Source organism: Protopterus annectens, chromosome 6.part0 (assembly GCF_019279795.1).
Source record: "Protopterus annectens isolate FY-2018-M chromosome 6.part0, PAN1.0, whole genome shotgun sequence".
Lineage (NCBI taxonomy): Eukaryota > Metazoa > Chordata > Ceratodontiformes > Protopteridae > Protopterus > Protopterus annectens.
This window is the reverse complement of record NC_056737.1, coordinates 1,955,058,395-1,955,086,390: the sequence shown is the minus strand read 5'-3', so window position 1 is coordinate 1,955,086,390 and position 27,996 is coordinate 1,955,058,395.

Below are 27,996 nucleotides of genomic sequence, written 5' to 3'. Positions count from 1 at the left end.
CGGGCACCAGCATGTCTGCGGCCCAACCCAGGACCTCCTCGCCCATTGGTCCTGCACCACCTTCTGGTGGAACCACCTCAGTGGATGGGGCTCACCCCCCCCCAGGCGCAGGGGCGGACAGGAACTTGTCACCCGTTGCCAGGTCCCAGTCATGGTGTGTAGCGAGCTCCGCAGGGAGGTTGGAGATCTGTTACACGAGCTTGAGGGCCATGTGTCACAAATAGAGGGTTGGTCTGGCCCTCCTACTCAGCCCCCCAGTACAGCCACCTTCGGGGCTGTGAAGATGCAGTGATGACTGCCCATGCTTGGGGAACTCAGTCCCACTGTTTCCTTTAGGGGACTTACGGGATTGCGATTTCCAAACTCCCCTCCCCATCATTGTGTTTACCCCCCCACATGTGTCATATACCGTCCCTGTATGCATCTTGTTTGTCTTGTCTGTTAACCTACCCAACCTACCTTCCCAAATATACCTACTATCCCTCCCCAACATCCCACTTTCACCTGAAAAAAAGGGCAATCTGTTCCCCCCCAAAAAATCTCACCCCATACATAGCTGTCCATTTCATACATGTGTCCACTGGACACATGTAATCTGGTCTAAATGGCTTAACAACATATTATTGTTGTCCTCACCCCTTTCTCAGGGGGTATGAGTGTCTAAATCTATCTCCAAATTCAGTGTATATGAACAGCTGTTGCTGTAGATAAAATGGGCAGCTATGGACCTTCCCTACATCCTTCATGCACATCCCTAGCTATTTTCCCTACTGTCTTTCCCTATTTGTGCCCCTTTTTCACCACTTCCTTATCACCCTTTTTTCATTTCTTTTAAAGAAATGAGTGTGGGGGTAAGTCGGAGTAAGCACCTTTAAGCATCAGTAAGTGGGTTTAACCTTGTTTGCATGGGGTAAGAAATGCATACACAGGGTAAGCAATTGAGAAGCTAAATCAGTATAAGAAACTGTAACCAGAAGTTAGCATTGCTTACCTCCATGCAAACCCAGTTACAACTGCTTAAAAGTGCCTTAGTCACTCTGTATCAATGGCCCTTGTTCTGCCCAGTAACAAAATAAACAGCCACTCCAAGGCTCAGACCCAGGACCCTGCACACCATAGCCAAAGTGATTTAGTACTAAGTCATGTCAGATATACATAACCCTGATGATTTCACAAACATATCATCCAGCAGTCATTCAATAGTACAAGAAATGTATTTAAACATGTAGATGTATATATTTATTTATGTATTTATTTATTTTACATGTGTTAACCCTGTTAGTCTGGCTGAGATTTTGGCTCATTTTCAGCAGAGACCCTTGGAGAAAAGCTCATCAGTGAATAAACTGTAACAAAGTTCCATTACAGTCAGCAAAAAAGTTATATTCAGATTGCAATAGCATGTGTGTGTATATATATTTTTATCTAAATGGATATATAAATATATATATATATGTATATATATATATATATATATATATATATATATATATATATATATATGTATATACCTACATACCTACATATATATATTAGACAGGATTCACGAAGCCTCCATGTAAGAGTTACAAGGCTTACACAGAAACTGCAGTTAAACGGTGTGACGTCAGCATTCCATGCATATTCATGAGGGCATGCTGACTCACATCCAAGGCTAACACGGTCCGTGTAAGAAAGTAGGGGGAGTGTCCATAGGGCAAGTCCTGCAAACGTACATGCCCCCAGAAGAGTAACAGTCCCAAAAGTAAACCCCCACGACAGAGTCCGCGTAAATGTCAATAAACACAACACAACACATGCCCCCACAGACTATAAACATAAAATGTAAAAATGAACATGTTATATATTTTTTATAAGTTTTAAAGATGTTTGCCCGTGAGTGCACTCGTTTGCGCGGGCGTGCCCATCGCTTAGCCGCAGTTAGCAGTCAGTGGAAAAGCATATACGATCTAAATATGCAAAGTAAGCCAAGAAGCAATAGTGTAGCAGTAGAGACGTCAGTTGAAGATGAGGCAGTCATGGTTCGAGCCCCCACAACATCAATTTCTATTTTTAGTGAAATAAGCACGAAACAATTCCCTGACATATATGTACATGTATAAAATTATTTTTATGTAAAATGTAATGAAATGGTCCATGTATTATGAAGAAATGTGTGATAATAAAAAAAAAATAAATGTCAGAAGTGCCTATAGCTGAGCTACACTCTAACAAGCTGAGTATATCTGCCCGTAGGTGAGCAGTGGTTTAACAGGTGTAAAATGAGTGCCCGGAGTTGAGCAGCATTCTAACATGCTGACTCTGTGTGTCCGTAGCTGAGCTGAGCATAATATGCGTGCTGATAGCCAAATGACGCGTAAACCAGCGTAACCCGTTTGCGCGGAGCTGCGCACCGTGCCAACAAGCTAATCGGCGGGCAATGTTCAGCAAGCTGTATCAAAACTGCCTTTACACAGACACACCTCCTAGCCTGTGTAGACAGTCATAAAATATAAAAAGCAATGGCCAGGCTCAAACTCAGGACACCATGAACCATAGTCAAAGTACTGAACCACTAAGCCATGACAGTTGCTCTTAGAAATGCAGTAATAGCATATATATAGGAATGAATGGAAAGAGAAGCATGACAAAGCAGTTTTTGTGAAGCTGATACATTTCCAAAATGGCCAATCACAGATAAGTGCGGGAGAAATGGCATATATAAGCCCCATAGGCAGGAATACACAGCATAACTGATTGTGGAACGGATTTGCAGTCAGGATGGCAGGTGTAGGAGAGGGTAGTTGCTTCCGAGCACAGAGGTGGGGCATTGAGGAGTCCAAATATATGGTTTGGCTCCTCGTCCATGATCATGAGGCCCAACTCATGCAGGGCCAGGTCCTGTGGGGAGCATACAAGGCTGAGGTATGGGACCGGTAGGCACATGATCTCACCAGTGCCACAGGAATACGAAGGACTGGTGAACAGGTCCGTCACCACCATGCGGACCTGAAGAGATGGAAGCAGGACCGACTGAACTGTTGGATCCAGGAGGCCCAGCAAATGCCCAATGCCCCATTACTGAGTAAGTTACATGTAATTATTTATGTAGAAAGTTAACCTAGCTGATATTATGGAGATGTGTATTCCAATATTACTTCATTTATATTGCAGCTGCAGGTGTCTGTTCCACGAATCATCGAGCCTATGCTGATAGGCTTGTGCGGTTGCACCACCAGGCAGGTTAGTAATTCTCTCCGTGTAATTGTTAAATAAATATAAGTATGACAGCTTGCAAAAGAGTGCAGTGTAGTCACCTATTAATGTAAAGTGCAAGTAACAGTGTAAGAGAGACTCTGCAAGTACTGTGTGATTACATAAGTGTGATGCAGCCTGTAATCCAAAAATAAAAATGAAACAAGTCTGAAATAAACATGTTCCAAATGTAATATAATAATACATAACCTGCAGCAGGCTGAAAATTACAGCTACACAAGCTGAGTAAAACACGTGTGAAATATATTCCCGTTTAAATTCTGAAACATGACACAAGTGAGACTGTTGGAAAGGATTGTTATAACCAAGTAAAACATGTCAATAAAGCCTAGAATTAAGTACCATCCTGAATTGTAAAAATAAAACAAGTGAGAGTGTGAGAAAGAGGTATGAATCCACCAATAAAGTTGTAATAACTCCTGAATAAAGTATACTGCAGTCAGTACAGAATGAAATGAATGTGACAGGCACAACCAAACAGCGAAATGTGTGGAATAAAGTACTGAAGCTGGAATGTGTGTCCCACAATTTGGATATGTTGCTGTCAGTTTGCAATATGCAGATAGTATGGTTGTATGAAATACCAAACATCCATAGTTATCTAGAGCCATATAAAGCAAATGTAGCAGGATGCTGTAGCTGAACAGAGCCAGATATGAATGTGTATGAATAAAAATTAAATGTATATTAATGTAGCAGTAACATTGCTATCACCAACATGCATAAGTTTACACATAGGAAACTGTAGTCAGACCTGTAGTGTGTATATATCTGCAGCTAGTAGAAATTTACAGCATATGTATAGGTATTTGAAGTTGTTAATGAAATATTTCTTCACCCTACCCTATAACCACAAATAATCCATTCCACATGAAATGGGTATGTGTATTCACAATGAACTCCCCTAGACATTTGTCCTGTTGGTTCATATATATTTGCATGTATGTTGATGCATGTGCCCTGTTCATACATCCAAACCTGATGGCCTGTTGCCATCAATCAACCCTGCATGTTGTTGGATTGTGTATTGTTGTTCAAATTAGGCATGTGTTATGCTTGCTGTTCAATGGCTTGAATTTATGGGTGTTTGGTTAATGAGAATACTAATGCATGCTGTTATAACTAATTGTGAATGGTATTGTACGTTACTAACCCAAACTGTCATTAAATAATGCAAAACATAGGATGACAGGGAAGGCAGGTTCCAGCGGACCCACCTCTCCCACCTCAGCTGGTGAGTGCACCTGGCAGTAGTGCCCAGGCAGGACCCTCCTCCGGTGGCCCTGTGCCACCTGTGGGTGGAAGCTCTGCAGGGGATGGGGCTCGTCCCCCCTCTGCAAGCGTGGCCAGAGGAGAACATCCACTCACCCTCCGTAGTGTCCGGACTGTGGTGCATAGGGAGATCAGGCATGCTGTGCTTGGGCCCCTACGCCAACTTGAGGCATGTGTGGCACAACTCGTGGGCATGCCTGCTGCCCATCCTACACAGCCCCCAGCACAGCCCCGTCCTGGGAAGTGAAGGCATAGTGGCAACTGCCCATGGGTGGGGATTTCAGTTCCACTGTTGCCATCTGAGGGCTCATGGGCTCGAGATATCCAAACATCCATCCCCGTCAATTGTGTATCCCCCCACATGTGTCATACACCACCCCTGTATGTGTCTTGTTTGTCTTGTCTGTTAACCTCCCCTACCTACCTCCCCAGCTATACCGACTTCCTGTACCTGACATACCACTCTCACCTGAAAAAAAAAAAAGAAACTCTGCACCCACAAAAAAATTACGCCCCATACATAGCTGCCCATTTTGCACACATGTCTGCTGGACATGTAAATTGGCAATTACAATTGGCTGTACAACAAATATTGTTGTCATCAGACCTCTCTCAGGGGTGGAAGGTTTCAAATTTCACACCAAATTACAAACATATGCACAGCTGTTGCTGAGGAAGAAATGGGCAGCTATGGGCCTTTCCTACATCCCTCCTGCAAAACCCAAGCTTGTTTTCCTACTGTCCTACCCTCTTTGTGCCCCCTTTTTCACCACTTTCCTATCTCCCCATTTTCTTTTCTTTTAAAAAAAAATAGCGCGGGTGTGCACGAGAGTAAGCACTTCTAAGCAGTAGTAAGCGGGAGTGCGCTTCTGTGCGCTTAGCTAAGCGTGTATGCGCGAAGCTAAGCAGCAGTGAGCATGCATGACCTCTGCGCAAACCAGCGCTAACCTGCTTACAACTGCTTAAAAGTGTCTAAGTCACTCTGAATGACAAGGCCTGTAGTTTTCTCAGCAGCAAAATAAAATACCTCTGTCAGTCTCGAACCCAGGACCTTGGAAACACTAGTCTGCATGACTTACCACTAAGCCATGACTGCTATACAAGAACATTGTGCTGAAAGAAATATATCATGAAATAGTAGGAATTAATGTAAAGGGAATATAGCATGTCTAGTACACAAAGCATGTCATGTATATTTACTGTCAAATCTAGTGGATTTGTAAAATAGTACTGTGTGAAGAGAAACAGCCATGCTAGTTGGTAGCTAGTAGGTAATAATGTCACAGTAGCATTTGGCAAGCCACACACATACTCAGAGCAGGATAAACACTGCCATAGTTCAATAGTTAAGAGCGCAGACATAGCAACTGTGACTGAGTTACAGGGATGTCCCTGATGTGAAAACAAATGTCAACTGTGCCCCACTGACACCCTGTGAAATGTACTAACAGTAGGCAGAAAGGTGTTACTACACATGTAATGGTAACTATGAATTACTGAAAGTATGCGCCACTTGCACGTCACAAATGGTGTAGTAATACATATGCTCGAAATAACCCACAGTCACAACTGCAGAATATCAGAATATTTCATTGGAGTATCCCACTGATATGTACCATTCCATGAAGCTGATAAAAGATGCACCTGAGAGTATCTGAGGCCAGCTCAGTAGCATGATCAAATACACTTGTAAGTGTCAAGGCCCACACCATGGCCAGACCACACTGCATGCAGTAACACCCCACCACAACAAACACATAGGGAATTGCTGCCCAAACAGATATAGCAAGCATTACAAGCTGTGAATGTAAATGGAAAAAAGGAAAGCCATAGCAACACATTACAGGAAAGACACCTAGCAGGCATACAAGGAGTGAATGTAAAGGGCAAATACTGAAGCCATAGCAACAGATTGCAAGAGCCACTGCTATATACCATTTACACCACAATCCCCACAGGAAAGCACACACACCCATATACACAGTATTACTAGTCGTAGATGTCAGTTTACATACACACGGAGAAGAGGAAACTGGAGGAAGGAATACTCAGCTTACAGAACAACATGCATTGCAGTGTCTACAACACAGCCTGAAATATGAGAGACATACCAACCCTTACACTCACAGAACAGTGTCCACAGTAAACCAGCATGGTCCCCACTCTGATTATCTGAAAGGGCTACACCTACCTAACAGACCTTTTTATAGCACTGCCCTGAAATCACAGTGAGAACTGCAATCACTACACAACAGGCTGCATGCAATTAGTAAATGCTGGCTAACAATTGGTGCAGAGGCCATCACATGGACATGTGCAGATACCTACAAATGCATCTTGTACTCCCAGTCCACACATGCAATACTTTCATTGCACCCTCTGGAGGTAGAGACAGAGAGAGAGAGAAAGAGAAAGAGAAAGAGAAAGAGAAAGAGAAAGAGAAAGAGAAAGAAAGAAATAAAAAAATTAAAAAGAAAGTAACAACAAAACAAACAAGTTGACAGCAGGCCAAGTAACTGCAAGCCTACGCAAACAGCTGCAACAAACACAGGTAATGTAAAGTACTAATATAATAGTCTACATACTGTGAACCCTCCATATGTGTTATTGGTCTGTATCTATGTATATGAAGATGTGCATAGGGACGGGGACATACTGCAACTGTCACTGAAGGCTCTACATACATATGTATGTGAAGGTAGCTATGTGCACATAGCAATGTAGGTTGTAGTGCAATGTACAAGTAGGTTGTACAGTAATGGATGTTCATCAGTACGTTACTGTGTGTATACATATGTGGAACTAAAAAGAAGTATACATATATATATATATATATATATATATATATATATATATATATATATATATATATATATCATGTGTATACGTATGTATATCGAGATATGTATGTATATATATATAATATGCATATATGTATACATAGATAGAGAGGGATGTAGAAATACATAGACATATATAGTTTCACAGTGTCATAGTTTACTACTAGGCTATCTGCAGACAGTGTACAGAATAGATTTATAAAACTGTGCCTCTGTATAGTAGTGACACAGTGAAGACCCCCTTACATAATAGCATTAGTTTACTGTGCCTCTGTCTAGTAGTGACACAGAGATGACCCCTGGTGCAAACCTATAATCTCCCATCCACTCGTCAAGACTTCACATGAAGAGAGTCAGTGAGGGCCTCTGCCTAACATGAACTGGGATTCTGTTCCAGAGTATGGGAAGCATCTGAGTTATGGATCTGTCGCTACAGCATGTCCTATTCATATCTGTGCTGAGGTTTAAATCTGTAGCTCTTGTGGTTCTGATGGATTTGGATTTTACAAGGTGGAACATGTCCATCAATTCCTGATTGGACATGGCCTTGTACGTCAGGCACAGATCACCTCTAAGTAGGCGGTATGCTACGGAATAGAGCTGGAGTTTCTTTAGTCTGGCAGCATATGACATTTGTTGGAGACCCTTGATCCTCTTGGTGAGGTACTTATGGGGTCTCCCTAGCTGTTGCAAGTGTCAGGTGAGGTACATACCAAATGGGGCATAGTACACATTCATGGGCCTGATAAGGGGAGGCGTATAGGGGTACAATGACCTTCTTTGATCTGGATGTGAATCCCTTCATGATAAGGTGGGCAAGGTAGGAAGTCTATCCAACCACTTTGGCAACGTGGGTGTCAAATGAGAGGTCAGTATCGATTTGTGTCCCCAGGTGTCTGATTACTTTGTCTGTACTCAGTGGGTTACTGTCTATGTGATAATATGTGGGTACTTTGTTTTTCCCAAAGGGTATGACTATACATTATTTGGCATTCAGTTTAAGGCCATGACTCCGGCACCAGTTGTCCATTTCAGTGAGGCCTTTCTGTAGGATGTATGTGTCAGCTGGTGTTTCGACTATGGCGCCTAGTATGCAGTCATCTTTGAACATTGTCAGCCACTACCCTCCCATGTTTGCTTCTACATCTGAGAAATAAATGCCGAACATGAGGGATCCCAGGACAGATCCCTGTGGGACACCACTTGTGACTGGCTCTGAGTCTGACATGGCACCAGTGATTTAGACTTTATGGTTTCTATCCTTTAGCTGGTTTGCAACCCATCTTGTGACATATGGATTTACATTTAAGCTGTTGAGCTTGTCTATGATGTCAGAGTGGTGTATTGTGTCGAAAGCTTTAGCCAAGTCCATGTAGGCTGTATGGACTGCTGTGCCCTCTTCAATGGCTCTAGTGACTGTTTTGAAAAGGTCAACCAGGTTCAAAAGGCAGGATCTGCCCTTTACAAAGCCGAACTGGATGGGATCAAGTTTTATGTGCGGGTTTAGCTCCTCTTGGAGTTCACGTAGCACACAACCCGGGATACCGTTGGGTCCCATTGATGCTGTGTTTATAGCTTTGCTTTGGGCGGTTCTCAGCTGGACATCTGAGATGACAGGGAGGTTACATTCAGCTGGGATAAGAAATTCCTCTTTTGGGGGTGAGGGAGGGGAGAAATCTGCACTGAACCTGTCTGCCAGAATGTTGTCAATATCTGTGTGTTCAATGTAGATTTTGTCACTGTGAACTAACTCTGAACATGTCTGAGGGTTTCTGCCCAGGTGGCTAACATAGCAGAAGAAGGCCTTGTGGTTATCTGTAGTGTCCATAGCGATTTTCCTCTCAAAGTTGGCCTTGCATGTTTGTATGAGAGAACGTAGCTTTCTACTAGTGCTGATCAGAGATGCCTTATCTTTATGGGATTCTGCTCTGTCGTGCAGTAGCTACCTTCTTTTGTTATACAATTTGTTCATGGCTGGGGTCCACCAGACAGGACGCCTGCCCTTGGTGGAGAAGGTCTTTGTTTTATTTGGGATTGCATGATCCATGCACTCTTGGAGATGTCCGTAGAAATAATTTGTGAAGGAGTCTGCATTGTGAGTTGTGGTTTCCACTGGACCAGTGGGCTTAAAGGATACCAACTCAGTTTTAAGAAGTGTAAAGTCAGCTTTTGAGAGGTTTCTCACTGTAGTCTTTTGTGTTGTGGGTGGAGGTGGGATATGTATATCCAGGGTGATTAGTTTGTGGTCAGATGTGACTAGTGAGGGGTATACTTCTGGTGTGTAGCACATTGCCCCCATGTTTGTGATGATCAGGTCTAGTATATTATCTCCCCTTGTGGGAGAAGTGACTAGCTGTTCCATTGCATTTGAATTAATGAATTCCGGGAACCTTTGGGCTAGGGTGCTTGGGCCAGAATAATGCACCCAGTGTATGTTAGGGTAGTTGAAGTCTCCAAATATGATGGTGTGGTTCCTGAGATTGGGAGGGTGGTCTGTAACATGCTACCAGTTGTATAGCAGTTTTGCCTATGGTTATTTGCACCTGGATGGTCTCTGATGCTTCATGTGTTGCCACTAACCTGGAGGTGTGGGTGCCCTTGATGAATATGGACACTCCCCCTCCCTTTTTGTTTTGGCCTGAGTTTAGGGGCCAAAAAGCATGATACGAGGTATAGCCTGGTACCGCTGGTGTCCTCTCAGGAGCCTTGAACCAGGTTTCACTTACTGCACAGACATCGAGATTGATAGAATATGTACGTACAGATATATGTAATACACACATACATATATAGATATATGTAGATACATATACATATACAGACAGCTCTGACTGACAACAGATATGCCTGTATATGACTATCTCTCTCTCTCTCTGTCCCACCCCCTCTCACTCTCTCTCTCTCCCTCTGTCTCTCTGTCTCTCTCCCCCTCTCTCCCCACATCTATATGTATATATCTATATCTATACATATATATTATATATATATATATATATATATATATATATATATATATATATATATATATATATATATATATATATATATATATATATATATATATATATATATATATATATATATATATATATATATATATATATATATATATATATATATATATATATATATATATATATATATATATATATATATATATATATATATATATATATATATATATATATATATATATATATATATATAGATATATATATATACTGAGTGAGGCACATGTGTGCAGATGTATTGCAACAGGTGCCTGGTGACAAAGGCATGGAGTGAACACCAGTGTGTATACTGGAGTACCATTCCCCATTCTAAAACACTGACACCAGTAACCACCACATATGTGCATGCCTGCCCACCACTGCATGTGTCAGGGGGGAACAGGAGCAACAAGTGTACAATAGGCTCCTCATTGATATACACAGTGGCACACTAGTCCTCTAATACCTGTACATGGAATGTGTCAGCAGACATGGTGTGTCAGTTATGGACATGTAGGTCACTGTACCCCTCTACACCCCACAATGTCCTTCACGGTATGTACCTCCCTTGACAGCTACAGATATGGAGAAGGACACAGACATACGCAAGTAACTGTGTCAATGCACTCAAACACATTACCTATGCAGAGTGACTGACAAGACCACAGAGCGCACACAGACTACCTGCATAGAGGTTACCACTGCTGGATATACATAGTTAGGTCACACCCATGACAGTTGTCCAACAACCCAAATTACCTATGTCTGTTGTCCTTGTCACCGCAGTATAGAGCACATGGTGGAGGTACAGGTCCCTACCCACAGATATGAAATACCCTGGAGTAAACTACACAGAATTAAGAAGCAAGGCTTCCCATGAGTAGATGTCAGACATACCCCTGCTGAATGTTATGCAGATAGGTAATATGCCATATGAGTCACCCTGTGTAACTGTTTGAGAGGAGCAGGTACGATCATATCACGTGTCACAAGGGGCATGGTAGCATAACAGTATGCTGCTGTAGGCCCAGGGCCAATGGCATACTACCTACCTAAGACACAATGCACACCCATGAACCCATTGCAAACCAAATATGTGAGGTGGAATGAGTGTGCCAGTGACTGGGTGCATGTTATGTACTGATGTGATTGCTCACCATGACTGTCTGTCTGTCATGGTAGTGTGTGTCCTTGGTGTGAGGCTAAAGACAGATGTGTGAGGTATTGCGATCAACACATACTACATTGCCATATGTTGTGCTGTGTTACCCTGTATGTGACTGTGGTGTAGGTAGGGTTATGGCAAGTAAGAGTAGTGTGCATTACCAGTGAAATATGTAACATGCATTGCATGCAGTGCATGGGTTGATAATGTTCCCCATACAGTACCTTGATACAAACCCCCAGTGTGAGGTTGTGCATTGGACCTGAGCCAGTGTGCTGACTGCTGCAGTATACTAGTCTGTCGTATGGAGTGTGCCAGGTACTGTTGCACAGTTGTCGGCTGAGCACTGATATCTAGTCATTTACATGTGTATCCCCCAATAGACAGACAGATGCTATATATGGGGGTTAAGTTATATCACTACAGTTGAGTATTATGTGTATTATGTGTGCCATAGTTTGCTGACATATATTGCTGACATATTTTCCTTCTCCTTTTCAGGGCTATGGTTCAGTAGCGAAACCCTGTGTACTCCGCTGCGGAGGAGGAAGAGATACACCAGAGCCTGGTGCGGGATTTTGCAATACTCTTTTCCTGCACGAGCCAGAACCAGCAGGAGAGGGCTGCACTGTGGCAAGACCTGGTCTGTCGGGTAAATGACATAGGCACACATAACCGGACATATGAGCAGGTACGCCATCACTGCAGTGATTTAATTAGAAATGTCCATCAGCGTGCATTGGATATCCACAGGCAGCAGCTTGCCACAGGTGGTGGGGTGGCTAGACATCCCCCCCCTCACCAGACTGCAGGGACTATTCCTAAGTGTTGTGGCTCCAGCCCAACACCAACAGCAGCAGCATACATGTGTAATGATGGAGGCTGGAGCCACCCAGCAGCAGGACATGGAGCATGCAGGTAACATGCCATGTGTATAGTTGACCGTTCTGTACACTGTTAGTTTATGCATGTGTGAGGTGTGTCCTCGGTTTGTAGCTGTAATCTTGGTAATTATTGTGCAAGAGTGATATTCTCAATATCAGCAGTAGACCTGTGGAAGATAACTGTTGCACTACTGAACTGTATCATACTCACAGTATCAATGGCACAGTTGTGCCCATTGACAATAAATGTCTCATTTCTGCAGGTCCCTCTGGTGTAACAGCAAGGCAGCCTATCCATGCTGGTGAGTGTGTAATAACAATACCTTCAATACTCTTGATACTAATAGAAATAATAGGCTGAAGCAGTAGTGCTATGTGTTTGATTGCAGGTGTGTTTGTGTCTGTGTGTTGATATCTCATATATTGAGGAGTGTGCATGTGTGCATGTGTGCATGTGCCCTGTGTGCATGTGTGCATGTGTGCATGTGCCCTGTGTGCATGTGTGCATGTGTGCATGTGTGCATGTGTGTATGTGCCCGTGTGCATGTGTGCATGTGTGTATCAGTGGTGACATTGTGTACACATTGTAAACTGTGTTTCCTGTCTTACTCCCACAGGTTCTGGTGCTGCTCTGGTGTTGTGCAGCAGGGAACCTGAATCAGCTGCTGTGGATAGTGATAATGATGATACCTGTGTAATTGCACAGGGAGGTGTGCCAGGGTCCGTCATTGGTCAGCCAATTGACAGTACACAGCTGTCGACCCCATCAATGTGCACATTCATCCTGCCAATACATCCTTTGTCACCAATGTCCCTAGGTGATGGACAGGATACAGTGGGCATTGACCAGGGTAATGTGGTATCGGTGGCACATGCATCCCCACCCAGCAGCCATGGCCAGGGTCCTGACATGGTACCACACAGGCAGACATCCAGGGGTTCTCGTGGGAGCATCCGTGGGCGTACCGCCCCTGTCAGACATGCCCACAGAGGTCTTTCAACCTCAGCTATGTTTCGGGCTGTAATGCAGGCACAGTCACGTATGGAACAGTACACCAGACAGGGTCTGAGGGAGCTGAGAGTATGTCGCACAGCTATGAATGACAGTATGTGTGATGTTGCGGCTGCCATCCGTAACTTCACCGAGGTCATTGACAGATGTTGGGGGGACACATTAGATCTGTTCCACAACTACATGTCCATGAGCCAGGGCAATGGTGGACGGTTGAGGCGTTGACATGGCCGTATGCCAGCAACAGCAGCAGCTGACAGCCATCGCGGATGACAACAGGCCCACGGCCGCCCCCATAGTGCCAGCAGCAGCCCCAGCAATGCCGGGTCTGTGCTGTCATCAGACGGCCCCAGGAGACCACGTGTACGTGGCTCTGGACAGTCCCAACAGGGACCTGTCTCCAGTCACCAACCACCTGCTTCTGATGACAGTACCCAGTCTGGCTTAGTACCTGATACGGTCCATAGCACCCCTACCAGGCACAGGTACCATGTCCGTGGCCACAGACAGTGATCTGTATGAACTGGCAGGTACAGTCTGTGGCTGTCCACAAACACCTGTATATGGCAGCCATGAGGTGGAACTGTGTGCATGCATACACACATGCAAATTGATAACACCTAGGGCTACCGCATACACGCACACAATGCATCAACATTGCCCCATCTTGTACTGCTGTCCCTCACCAACACACATACACACAGACATGTCAATTGGTTGTATCAGTGGCAGACTCAGGCATACCAAGTACACACCCTGTGCATATGATGAAACTGTGCCACCTCCTGCAATCTGTAACATCGGTGCAGGAACAGGTTAACATGGTGCTGATGCACAGGGTGACTACATAGAAGTGTTGTAATAGTATAATGTTGACAACAGTACAGTGTAATGGTATCATTGTGGGTATATCCCAGCATGCCTGATGCAGTTACAGTATGAATGTCATTGTTTTGTTTTGTACACCCATAGTAATTACCATAGTGTACTGTCTGCACATCTTTGCATACTGGTGGTGAGGCTGTCAAGAGATGGCCACCTACATAGGTAGCACAGGGGATACGGAAATGTACATATTGATACTCAATGATGGTCATGTCAACTGCGAGTTGCATGCTGTCCACACTCGACTTTGCAATGAGGATGTTTGAGGATGTTGATATCTGTGCAGTAATACACAACAGGTTCAAGACTCACAAGAGCACACTAGCACTACATGGTCACACCTCATACCATGCATAATAGCCCCAAAACACAGAACTAACTATGACAGGAGGGAGAGTCTCCATATATGTCAAGGATACTGTGGTGCCAGGACAGGTAGCATACATCATATAAAGGCTGGAACTGCTGAGTGAGGGCTCAGTGTCTGTTATTTGAAATATGTATTATTACAGGTATGAGCACTTGGGTATCAGGCCAGTTATTCAACATTACGAAGGTACATGGTCTATACACTTGGGGGTGACCTGTGAATGTCTGGGTACAGGCTTATAGTGTCTGCATATATGCACTGTTACCTACTGGAAGTCGTACACCTTGTTTGTTGTAGCATAGTCTACATACAGGCCCGCTGACTGTAGCTTTGTTTGCATGCATGTTTGCTTGTTATGTTCCTGAAACACTGATTCCACCAGCAGTGCAGATTTACAGTGCCTCTGTGGATCCCTAGTGACATCTGTATTGCTTACTGTACTGATGTCCATGTCTCACTTGACAGAACATCACTGGTTGTCCTGTTTGCATGTAGGTTGCCTGTAACACATTGTATATGACTTACCTCGCATTTGCTCAAGACAGCATTCATATATGCCAGCACTAACAAATCAGGAGCACTACACCATCACATACTCACCTTGAGTACCTTGTTCTCCATTGTCCCTATGTGTCATTAATTAGTGTGGGATTCACAATGCTATGGTAGCATGTGCAAAGGTCACCTGTCAATCTACTCTCTGGTCCAGTTGGTGAATCTGTGAGTCATGTGGCAATGTTACAGCTGCCTCATGTACACAGACAACCCTCTCCCCTTCCCATACACTTACAACACATGTGAGAGATGCAACCACATATCCAAACTGGGGGCTAAGCTCTCTTAACTCAGTACTAGCATACCCTGTCAGGTGGAGTGGGATACTACAGTGAATACAGTACCAGTCTCACATAGACCTGCCACGACCGCAATCCAAACAGAGAAACACACAGGTACATTCTTGGACTCTCAGAATAGCATCCTGCCTGAGCAGCTGACACCTGCAAAGCAGACACACAAGCAAACATTAAGCCAGAGCAGAGCACATGCAACACATAGCTCACAAAGCCTGTGTGCCAAACAGTCACAGGCCATACGGCTTGACAACACACCTGCTACAGTTGAAATAGGTACCTCTATCATCACGTACACTGAGGTCCTGCTCACCAGGCTGAACAAGGTGAAGGTCACGCTGAGATGCCCGTCGGGCACTATGATCCACCACATAATACAAGCATACAGGTCACTCCAAGGCATGTAGAAATATGACTCAGTCATTGTCTGTGCCAGTGTGTATGACCTGTGACGCACCTCCCTGGACTACATGTTAGGGGACATAGAGGGGCTCTCTGAGCTTGTGGCACAGGCTGGTATGACCCTGACCTTGAGTAGTATCTTACCCTCACCAAGATTGCTGCCACAGTATGTAGACAGGATGATCAGTTTCTACAATTACAGTATGTTTCGGTGACATTCAAAGGGGATCCAATGCCTGTCAGCATGGGATTACATGCTGGACAAGCCACATTGATTTGCTAGGGACAGCTTGCACCTGTCACCCATGGGCCATTGTATATTGGCAGAGGCTCTTGCTACACACATAGTGCCTTTGTATGCAAGGCTGACATTACATAGCCACCTACACAGGTATCACACGGAATAGGACACTAATAGTAATGCTACTCAACAGCAGCAGTGTAAACCTCAAGATGCATGCAGTGGAAACTGTCCTTAGCATGGGGTACAGCAATATCCGTGCAGTAACAGACTCCTGGTATGAGGCTCCCAGGTGCACACCATCACTGCCAGGTCATACCTCATACCATGCTTGTCGTCCCCTACACATGCACCAAAGCAGAACAGGGGGGATGTATCCAAATGCTTCTCAGATACACACACCCCCAGGTTGGTGGCACAGCACAAAGCATCAGAGCCTATCCATGTGCAACTAACAGTGGGTTAGACTGCCTTCAGGTTCATAGCCTGGCACACACCACCCTCCCATACCCAGGAAACCCACTTGGCCTTCCTGACAACACTGGGAATATGACGGTCTCTACAAACACCATTATATGGGTGGACTGCAACTACCCAAATATAGAGTGTGAACATTACTCTAGCTCCAAGACCCTAGCTGAAGGGTTCCTAGCATTCATTCCCTGCATTGCTATGGAACAACTTGTTACCATTCCCACAAGAGGTGAAAACATGCTGCACCTGTTCATCACCAACATGTGGACTATATGCGCCAGACCAGTCGTGTATCCCTCGCTGGTGGGATGACACCATCTACAACTCACACTGTATATTCACATACCACATGCAGCCCCTGCACAGAACACCACAGTCATACAGTTGTCTAATGCATATTTCATGTATTCACATGAGGCAGGCTTCAGATATGGGAACTATTGAAGTTCACAGGTACATATGTGTAGGTGGCACACACTTACATCATGTGTGCATTGACATTACTGATATAATGTATGTCATGCAATATTGGGAACAACACCCCACACACATGGACAAACTGTGTGCCAAAAACACACATGGCGTTTGTAGGATACAAACCCCTACTTACCTATGTGATGACACTTGAGAGAGACGCAGTAGCAGAGTGTGCTATTTGCATTACTGGGAGGCTTGCTTCCTCCTGCTGTACTTATAAGGTGCTGACATCATCAGTGTTTAGACAGTGGAATATGCAGCATGTGTTGTGTTGTACTAGTTGCTAAAAGGGACATTTCTCTTACATGCAGAATTACACACACACTACTCCCCCACACACATTGAGCACTTGCAGGATTCAAACCACTATCTAACTATGTTATGACACTTGTGAGAGACGCAGTAGCAGAGCGCGCTATTTGTATTACTGGGAGGCTTGCTTTCTCCTACTGTACTTATAGGGTGCTGACATCATCAGTGTTTAGACAGTGGAATATGCAGCATGTGTTGTACTAGTTGCCAAAAGGGACATTTCTTTTACACATAGAATTGCACACACGCTACTCTCCCCAACACAGTCTCACACACACACTGAGTACTTGCAGGATTCAAACCCCTACATAACTATGTTATGACACTTGTGAGAGACACAGTAGCAGAGCATGCTATTTGCATTACTGAGAAGCTTGCTTTCTCCTGCTGTACTTATAGGGTGCTGACATCATCAGTGTTTAGACAGTGGAATATGCAGCATGTGTTGTGTTGTACTAGTTGCCAAAAGGGACACTTCTCTTACACATAGAATTGCACACACACTACTCCCCACCACACACACACACACACACTGAGCACGTGCAGGATTTAAACCCCTACCTAACTACATTATGATACTTGTGAAAGACGCAGTAGCAGAGCATGCTATTTGCATTACTGGGAGGCTTGCTGTCTCCTGCTGTACTTATAGTGTGCTGACATCATCAGTGTTTAGACAGTGGAATATGCAGCATGTGTTGTGTTGTACTAGTTGCCAAAAGGGACATTTTTCTTACACATAGAATTGCACACACACTACTCCCCTCCACACAATCACACACACACATTGAGTACTTGCAGGATTCAAACCTCTACCTAATTATGTTATGACACTTGTGAGAGATGCAGTAGCAGAGCACGCTATCTGCATTACTGGGAGGTTTGTTTTCTCCTGCTGTACTTATAGGGTGCTGACATCATCAGTGTTTAGACAGTGGAATATGCAGCATGTGTTGTGTTGTACTAGTTGCCAAAAGGGACACTTCTCTTACACATGGAATTGCACACACACTACTCCTCCCCCACAGTCACAAGTTACACATGCACACTGAGCACTTGCAGGATTCAAATCCCTACCTAACTATATTATGACACTTGTGAGAGACACAGTAGCTGAGCGCTCTATTCAAATTACTGGGTATCATTTGTGCTCCTGACATATGTATAGTGTGCTGACATTATTATGTATGAAGAGGTATGTACATCTGTTACTATCCATCAGTACAGGGCAGAGCATATCTATGCATTAACTTTGCACAGGCACAGTGGCCTACTGTACGGTGGAGTCAGACACCAAATACACTGTGGATAGCCTTCTGTATTCCCTAGGGACAACAGCCTAGTATTGCACTCTACGGCCATATGTTCACCTGTCAGATGCAAGTATCTGTTGCTCATATACTGTTTGTGGTTCTTTATTGCCATAGCTTTCCCTATCTCTATGAACAACTTGTGTACTGTGGAAGATGTTTGCATATGAGTGGGTTCCAGTACTTTACTTATGTCTCTGTTGTAATTTCACTGTGTGCACTGGGCAGATTTCTGTATTGTGGGAGGTTCCTGTGTTAACACATACAAATGCCAGATAAGTGTGTGCAACTGCTGAACTGTGACATGGCCTAAGTGTGTGAGCATGCCCAGTTCACAGTTTCTATAGCTTCTTGACTGACACGTCTCATTTATCTAAGTGTGCGAGCATGCCCAATGTGAACTTTCCTTATGTTGGGATCTGTGGTCCACCACATTTGTGTTTGTGTGTGGACATCATCTATATTTCACATGTACAGTTGAGTGTTGGACGTCAGGTTGTGTTCTTACTGCCCAACTGCTTTGTGTCTGAACCTAACAGGCATTATGCTGTGCCTGCAGGGTTGCCATGTGATAGTTTGCATACAGTTGTCAACATCCTTTCCTACTGACCAAACAGTGTATTGTCGTATAGTGTACTGGTTCAGTACTTTCACTGTGGTGGACAGTATCATCGGTTTCAGTCCTATCACTGCTTGTAATATTTATAGCGAGCACACCAGACTGGTTGAGGGCCAGTTGTGCAGATATGACCATGTTGCATTTTGTTCAGATATGGACAGCATAGTACATGATTGTCCGACATTTTTAATGTATTCCACAACTTGTGTGGACAGTGACAAACAATGGCCATGTACCCTAGTCCATTTGTAATGCTAGTCAGAGAGTGTTTGTCCTTCAACACACATTTACTGGTGTTTGCTATGACCTATGTCAAGGTTAGTGTGCTGTGCCTCTGTCTACCCGTGACATACAGGTGATATCCAGGGTACACCTACCATCTCCCATCCAGTCATCATGATTCCTCTGGATGACAGTCAATGAGGGACTCCCTGGATAATCTGTACTGGGAGTTTAGTCATGAGTGGAGTGAGCTTCTGGGTTATGGACCAATCGGTACAGCATGTCCTGTTTATGTATGTGCTGGGGTTCAGGCCTGTCAGCTGCATAGGTCACCAGCATTCAGATTTTACATGGTGCCAAATGTCCACTGATACCAGCTTGGTCATGGCTTTATACATCAGGCATGGTTCACCTCCAGCCAGGTGGTATGGCACTGTGTTGAGCTGCAGTTTGTTTAATCAGGCGACACATGGCATATGTTACAGCTCTGCGATCCTCCTGGTGGGGTATTTGTGGGGTCTTTCCAGTTGATGCAGGTGTCTGCTAAGGTACATCCCTCAAGGGCCATTGTACGCAATTGCGAGGCTGCTGATGGATGACTGGAGAGGCACATTGACCTACCCTGACCTAGCTGTGCTTACCTTCATGATTAGGTGGGCATATGGTATGTTTCTGTAACCACTACAGACACATGGTTGTCACATGCAGGATATCTATGACCTTGTGTCCCCAGGTCTCTTATTGCTCCTGATGTACTTACTGGGTTAACACCTATGTGGTAATTTCTGGCCATGTACTGTGTTTCCACAGGGGATGACTATACACTATTCTGCATTTAGCTTTTTGACATAGCTGTGGCACCACTTGTCTGTTTCTATGTGTGCCTTTTGTAGGTTGCTTGTGTCAGCTGGAGGGTCTGATATGGTGGGCAGTTTGTAGTCTTCTGCGAACCTGTTCAGACAGAGTCCTTCCATGTTGGCCTGTACCTATGTGACATATATAGCATACAAGAGAGGTCCCAGGACCATGCCTTGTGGGATGCCAGTTGTACCTGGTTTGCAGTCTGACATGGCTGCAGCATGTCTGACCAGGTCAGTTCTGTCCTTGAGCTGGTTTGCAACCCATCTACTTGGATAGGGGTTTATAGTTAGGCTGGTGAGCTTATCTGTACTGACCAACTAGGGTATTGTATGGAAGGGTTTAGCAAGGTCCAGATAGGCTGTGTGATCTACATTACCCACATCAATGGCCTTGGTGCACATTTCACATGAGTCAGACATGTGTAAGGGGCAGGATCTGCCCTATGAAAGCCACACTGGGTAGGGTCCAATGTCTGTAGGTACCCAATCTCATTATTCCTGGGATCCATGATCATCCTCTCCATTACATTGCCAACCTAGATAGTCAGGGTTGAGGGGTGATCGTTTGCAGTATTCATTCAGGCACCACCTTTGTGGTGAGGGACCACTGTTGCTCTACACTGCTCGTTGGGTACATATCCTGTAGTAAGACTGATAGTGCGCAGTAGTGCTATTTGGTGTTCCATTCTTCTTACAGTACTTGTTGGACACAACCCAGGACACCATCTGGTACCATTGATGCTGTGTGGTGTGATTTGTAGATGCTGGCTGTTACCTCAGCATCTGCAATGTCAGGGGGCCAGCACTCTGCTGGGATAGATATTTGGCAGTAAGGTGCTGGTGGGGAGTTTGCAAAGAATCTGTTAGGTTGGATGTTGGCAATGTGTGTGGGTTTGGTGTATTGTTTGTGATATTTGAGTGCTGCAGAGCATATCTGTGGATTATTACCATGGTTCCTACCATCAGGTAGGACAGCTGTGTGATAATCCTTTGTGTCCTGCACAATGTGTATAGTCATAGGTTCATAGGTTCATACTAGGCTATCTGCCCTGGCCATGTTTGAGCATGGACAGACTGTGTGTGAGTTTCGACACCCCTTGCAATGTGCATATTATGCCCATTTAGGGTTTACTTTACTAGATGTGACACAGGGATGGCCCCCAGTGTACACCTACTATCTCCCATGCACTTCACCAGATTTCTCTTGTTGAGTATGAGTGTGGAGATCAGCCTATCATGGACTGGGATTCTGTTCCAGAGTGTAAGAAGCCTCTGGGTTATGGATCTGTCCCTCCAGCACATCCTATTTATCTATGTGTGGAGGTTCAGATATCTCACTGTGGTGTCTCTGCTGGATTTGGGGTTTCTGCAGTGGAGCATGTCCATTCATTCTGGATTGGACATGGCCTTGTACATCAGGCATACATCGCATCTGACTGGGTAGTATGCTTGAGAATTGGGCTGTGTTTTTTTCAGCCAGGCTGCAGATGTCAAATGTTTGGACCCTTTATCCTGTTGGTGAGGTACATTTGGGGTCTTTCTAACTGCTGCAGGTGTAAGGTAAGGTACATCCGAACTGGGGCATTGTTGTCACATATGGGCCTGATAAGGGAAGAGTATGGGGGCACAGTGACCTTTCTTGAACTACATGTGCATCCTTTCATACTAAGGCGGGCAATATAGCAGGTCTTCCTGGCCACCTTGGCAATGTGAGTGTCACATGACGGGTTACCATCCACTTGTGTCCCTAGGTCCCTGATTACTTCTTCCATACATAATGGATTGCCACCTATGTCATACTTTGTGTGTGCCTTGTTTGGTATTTGTTGAGACATTCATACTCTGCAGTGTCTTCAGGAAGGCTGGCTGGGGTTCCTGTGTTTGTGAGTGTGGTCTGTAGCAGGCTGCAAACAAGGATGCAGTTTGAGCCACTGTTACTTGCCCATGGATAGTCCATGCTGCTTCTTGCTGTGGTACCAACCTGGGGGTGTGGTTATCCTTGACAATTACTGATAGCCACACTCCTATTGTAGTGTGTTCCATGTTTTGGAGCTGTAGAGCATGGTATGAGGCATAACCTGGTAGTATTAGGGTGCTTTTCTGGGCCTTGACCCAGGTTTCTGTTACAGAACAGATATTACCATTCTCCATGCTGTGGTGGGTTTGGTCTGCATGCACCTTGCAGGTCAGACTTCTGGCGTTGGGTAGCATTACGTCCAGGTTGTTATCCCTTGTGCTAACTATGGTGGTGGGTTTGTGTTTCCAGCCTTAGCTATTCAAGGCACATTGGGGGTGACAACAGCCTTTGCCAGTATCCACACAGCCAGGTGTTCTGGGTGCGTGCCATCCCTAGCAGGTGGGGCATCATGTCTTGCTCAGCATGTCATCCCAGGCTGTCAGCCATTTGTTCCCCCTTGTTAACAGCAATACTTCAGCCAATTATTGTACTTGATCTTGTTGTCTTCATAGTATAGCATCATGCTTGGTGAGGGTGAGATGTTAGGCAGGATCTTCATGTTTGCATATACTAGATGGTGTTACATTGCTTAACACATGGGAATCATGCCTCAGGTGGTGCTGCAGGGCTGCCTCTGTCAGATGCACATACTACACTCCCTGTACATGTTTGAGAGCAGGTTGTGTCATGTTAGGCGTCTCTGTTACTATATGAGTGAGTCAGAGAGGAGTATCATTCCCAGGGTTCCTACTGAGCCAGTGTATGTGCTATGCATTGCCTCTTTGCCAAGGCCAGGGCATACTGGGCATGCCTCTTCTGCCTACTGGGGCAGGCTCAGGTTGTTCCTCCTCCAAGTCACGCTCCATCTGTGATGGCCTTGGCAATGGTGGGGGGCTGTTTGTCCCGGCCCTATGCTGGTCCTGCTGCAGCTGTTTTCGCAGAATCATATTATGTAGCATAGCACATACCATGACAATTTGGGTACATGTAGTTGGTGAGTACTGCAAGGCTCCACCAGATGTGTCCAGGCACCGGAACCGTGACTTGAGCAGCCCAAACACACGCTCTATTACATTTTGTGTTTGTGCGTGTGCCTCATTATGGCGTTCTTGTTCAGGTGTGTGTGCGTTTCTGATGGGTGTCATCAGCCACGGCTCCAGTGCATATCCAGCATCCCCCACTAGGTGACCATGTGGGATGTCCCCATTGGCAAATGTCTGGTACAGCTGCGTCAAATGCCAGATATGGGAATCTTGGTAGCTCCCAGGGCAGCGAGCACACACACATTCATTATTATGCCCTGGGCATCACACACGACCTGGCAGTTGATGGAGGTGAAGCCCTTGCGGTTAATGTAGGCCCTACCCCGCTCACCGGCTGGTGCTTTGATGCGTATGTGCGTGCAGTCTATTGCACCCACTACCTCAGGGTATTCCGCTATTTGATGGAAGAGACACATATTGCTGGCCAATACCTCACGGGAATTGAGGAAATATACATGCTCACCGACATGTGCTGACATGGCATCCAGGAACTGGTGCAGTACCCTGGAGGCTGATGCCTGTGATATCCCCATCATATCACCAGTTGGTCTCTGGAAGGTACCTGTTGCTAGTATTCTTAGGCCAACACATACCTTGGTTTCCACTGGGAAGGGTTCCCCTCTGTTGGTTCTGTGTGTGAGGCGTGGCCTGCACAGCTCAACAATTTGCTGCAGGAGGTCTCTGTCCACTCTATAGTGCTCCACTATCTCCAGCTCATGTAACCCCTGGTAGGTGATCCTGGGCCTGTACACTCTTCTCCTTCTCCTCACTGTGGGTTGTCTGGCAGCATTTGCATTGTCACCACCCTCAACAAGTCTCCTATGTCTCCTTATAACAGCTATGGCAGCCCCTAGCATGTTTGGTCTGAGTGCAGCTTTTTCAGTTTTCACTTCTACTAGCTTACTCCTGTCTTGCAGTGTCTCTTGAGAGAAACATACTGCAATGCTGTTTGCAGTGTTTTAAGTGCTGGGCTGGCCTTGTATTCTGCCTGTGTAATTGCCTGCTTCTAATTGTTTTCACCTGCTAGCTCTACCAGTATTCCCTGCTAGCTTCCTACTATTTCTTCTGCTTCCTTTTTCCTCTCTGTTTCCTCAGGGGGGAGCAGCACGCATACCAGCGGAAACACGTTCACAGTGGCTACCACGCGCGCGCACATGCTTACACGGACTAGAATCTGCTTATTCGGGTTAAAACGCGCACACAACAGCACAAACAGGTTTATATATCTTTACACGGGCTCCCACATGCTTACTCTGCCTTACACGCGCGCACTCAGTCTTACTTGCGCCTCCCAGCATGCACACACGTGCATGCACGCACAGCAAGAAACTTTGGTGTTGGCCAAAGTGTACACCTTCCATTTCTTAACTTTCCCATGCTTATCTGTTGACACTCCTCCTTCTATGCTGTGTGATTGACATCTTTCACATACCACTTTGCTCCAATGAGCTTGATTTCTTCCTGACATTCCCCCCTGTGATATCACCTATCTCCTAGTCTGTTACTCCCCCTTATCTAACTCTTACACTACACGGAATGTGCTCATTTGCTATGTGACAGTGTGATTCACTATTCTACCACTCATTTACATAGGATTGCCTACTAATTCTTAGTTACATGTCTTATACTCAGCTTCCCCCCTTAGCAACCACTAAACGGTGGCCATGTTGTTTTCGGTCTGCTAGTCAGTGCATTGCAAATCCATGCATTGCATAAAACCCACATTTGTGGGTTTCAAACCTTTATTTTTATGCCTTATTTAGCGCAGCCCGTTTGCGCGGGGCTGCGCTGCATTTAAACCTCGCCGATCGCCAAAAAAAATTATTTTATTTCATGTTTGCATCGGGTTACTGTGCCAATGGCCACATATTTGGCCATTGGCATGCTGCCTGCTACATATGTGCACTTTATGTGGAGCTGTCATGGCTCCATTGTGTTATTTGCAGTAACATACTCAGTTGTCAACTGAGTACATTTCTGCACCTAACAAGTCTCTTACACGGGCTGGTTTCAGCTTTGTGGATCTCTAATCTACCTCATTTGCATGCCTTTCGGCTGCAAGTGAGGTAATTAGCATATCCACGCCCTGCCCGTGTAAGAGACGTTTTAGCTGTTCCTGGATCGCGATGCCTACATGGAGTCTTACATGACTCTTAGACTCCGTGCAAGCCATCGTGAATCCTGCCCATAATGTATATATATATATATATATATATATATATATATATATATATATATATATATATATATATATATATCTACATACATCTATAGATATATATGTATGTTATATATATATAAAAAACATAAAATGTATACACACACACACACACACACACACACATTAATATATATATATATATATATATATATATGTGTGTGTGTGTGTGTGTGTGTATCTACATATATACGACACACACAAACATATGTATGTAAATACATGTCCCCTATATTACCACCACAGTGCTACATGCTATGTGTGAGGGAACATCACACATAGCAATACACACAGATATATATGCAGCTGTAAGTGTGTGCAACATGGATGGTTATGTTACATGTGAACCCCTTCTTGGGACCACATTGCCCTTGTCTGTCTTGTCACCCCACCTCAGGCCTACCATCCCCATCTGTACTGTGCTGGTGCCAATGTACATCTGTATGTTTGCCAGTCATTAGCTGGGGCTAGGCTGCTACACGTGGTGCTCAGTGTTTGGGACTCTGCAAACTGTCACGTGTAGGTCATAAAAGGCTGAAGGTGGGAAGGGTGTGTCATCATTACACACCAGTGCACTGCAGCAGGGATCTTAAGGATGCTAAGAATGGCTGTATCTGCACACAGTCAGGTTCAGGAACTGTGGCAGATGTAACCCTAACTCCACAGCAATAGTGATGGTAGTGTGTGAACTCCAAGGGATGTGCACATGAGTAGACATTGCAATCATGCAGAGTTGGGGGACATGTGTACGGCAGACTGACCATATACTGGCAAATGCAAATGGCCCATGCTAGTATACTCCTGCCAGGAATAGTGACTGCTGTAGTACACATAACAACAGGTGCAACAAACCATCATGATAAGGGCGTGCACACATATGCACCCACAGACTCTATGCATCGCTGTCAACATCTGCACACCTAACACTTTTCTTAGACACTGCATGTAAATGTACAGGACATATGTCACATACCAGTGTTATGTATTGATAATATATGTGGTGATGTGGTTCCATGGCATATCACGGAAGAGTTCTTCATATCAATAAGGGTGTGTACACTCCCCACAGCCATGGTTAGGTTTGACAGTTGTCAGTGTAATAGTATCGTATTGGTCATACATGCACCGCTGATGTTGAGATCTGTAAACCAGACATCAGGCATTCACAAATGACATCTGTCCACATGTCATCCCAGGTATGTGTCACTCAAACACATAGGGGCTGTGAGCATTAGAGCAGACATAACTGAAATAGTAATATACATGCAGCAATGGTTTGTGTGCCTGTGAGGTTTGTGCACAGTATATGGCAGGGTGCAGAACAGGTGTGCAGCAATACTGTGTACATGGGTGCAGTGTTTTCCAGGGGAAGGGGCATAACCTACTAACAAAGCCCATGCATCACACACATGTATACTGTTGTTAGCATTGATTGTTTGTAGCTGCACTACAAGTTGTTGAGTACCATATGTTATGCATGTTGATAGATGTGTAATGGAAGGATTGTGTGTACTATCTTTGTGCAACCTCACCTGTAGGTGTGTGCATGGGTATGGGTGGGGGGTTATTTTGTCTGTAAGTGCAATCTGGTGGAGTGGAGGGGGGTTGATGCATGTAGGATGTGTGTGTGCATGTGTTTGTGTTTGTGTGGGTGTCCATGTATGCACATGTGTGATTGTGGGATTGTTCATATGGCAGTATTTCCCTTTGGGATCGTGCAGTACATGGACATGGATTGACACATGAGACACCCGGAATACTTGTCTGATATGTAATCACAGGACAGCTGATAGTATAATAAGGTCTGTAGCATGGAACATGCATTGGGAGGGAAAGTAGACACCAGGTATACCTTTAATATTGCAATCAGCAGAAAGGTGAATGACTACCCACGTATGCAGCACTATAGATGCAATGGGGAAGTATTAGACAACACCAAGGAATGTATCCATATATTACTGTTGTCCACATGATAAGTTGATCAAGCAGTAAATCTGGCATGTACTGAGAAATAGTTACATATGACACCCCAGTGCGTGACATTATGGAGTGAACATAGTAGCCCCTAACATATGGGGGCCATACTCACAATGTTCGGACATACCCAGGGTGAACACTGGATGACAGCAGTGAGGCCATGTAAAACCTATTCCACTCAAGTCAAGGAGGTAATGGAGTAACAGGTCTTGTGTTGTAATCATTCGTCTAGGCATTTCATTAATGAGTGGTATTAATGACTGTATGTTACCAAGTGTGATACAGGATGGGGAACTTATGTGAATAAACGTGGGACTGTCTGTAAACTCAGGGACAGGTAGGTATTATGGTGGAATTTCA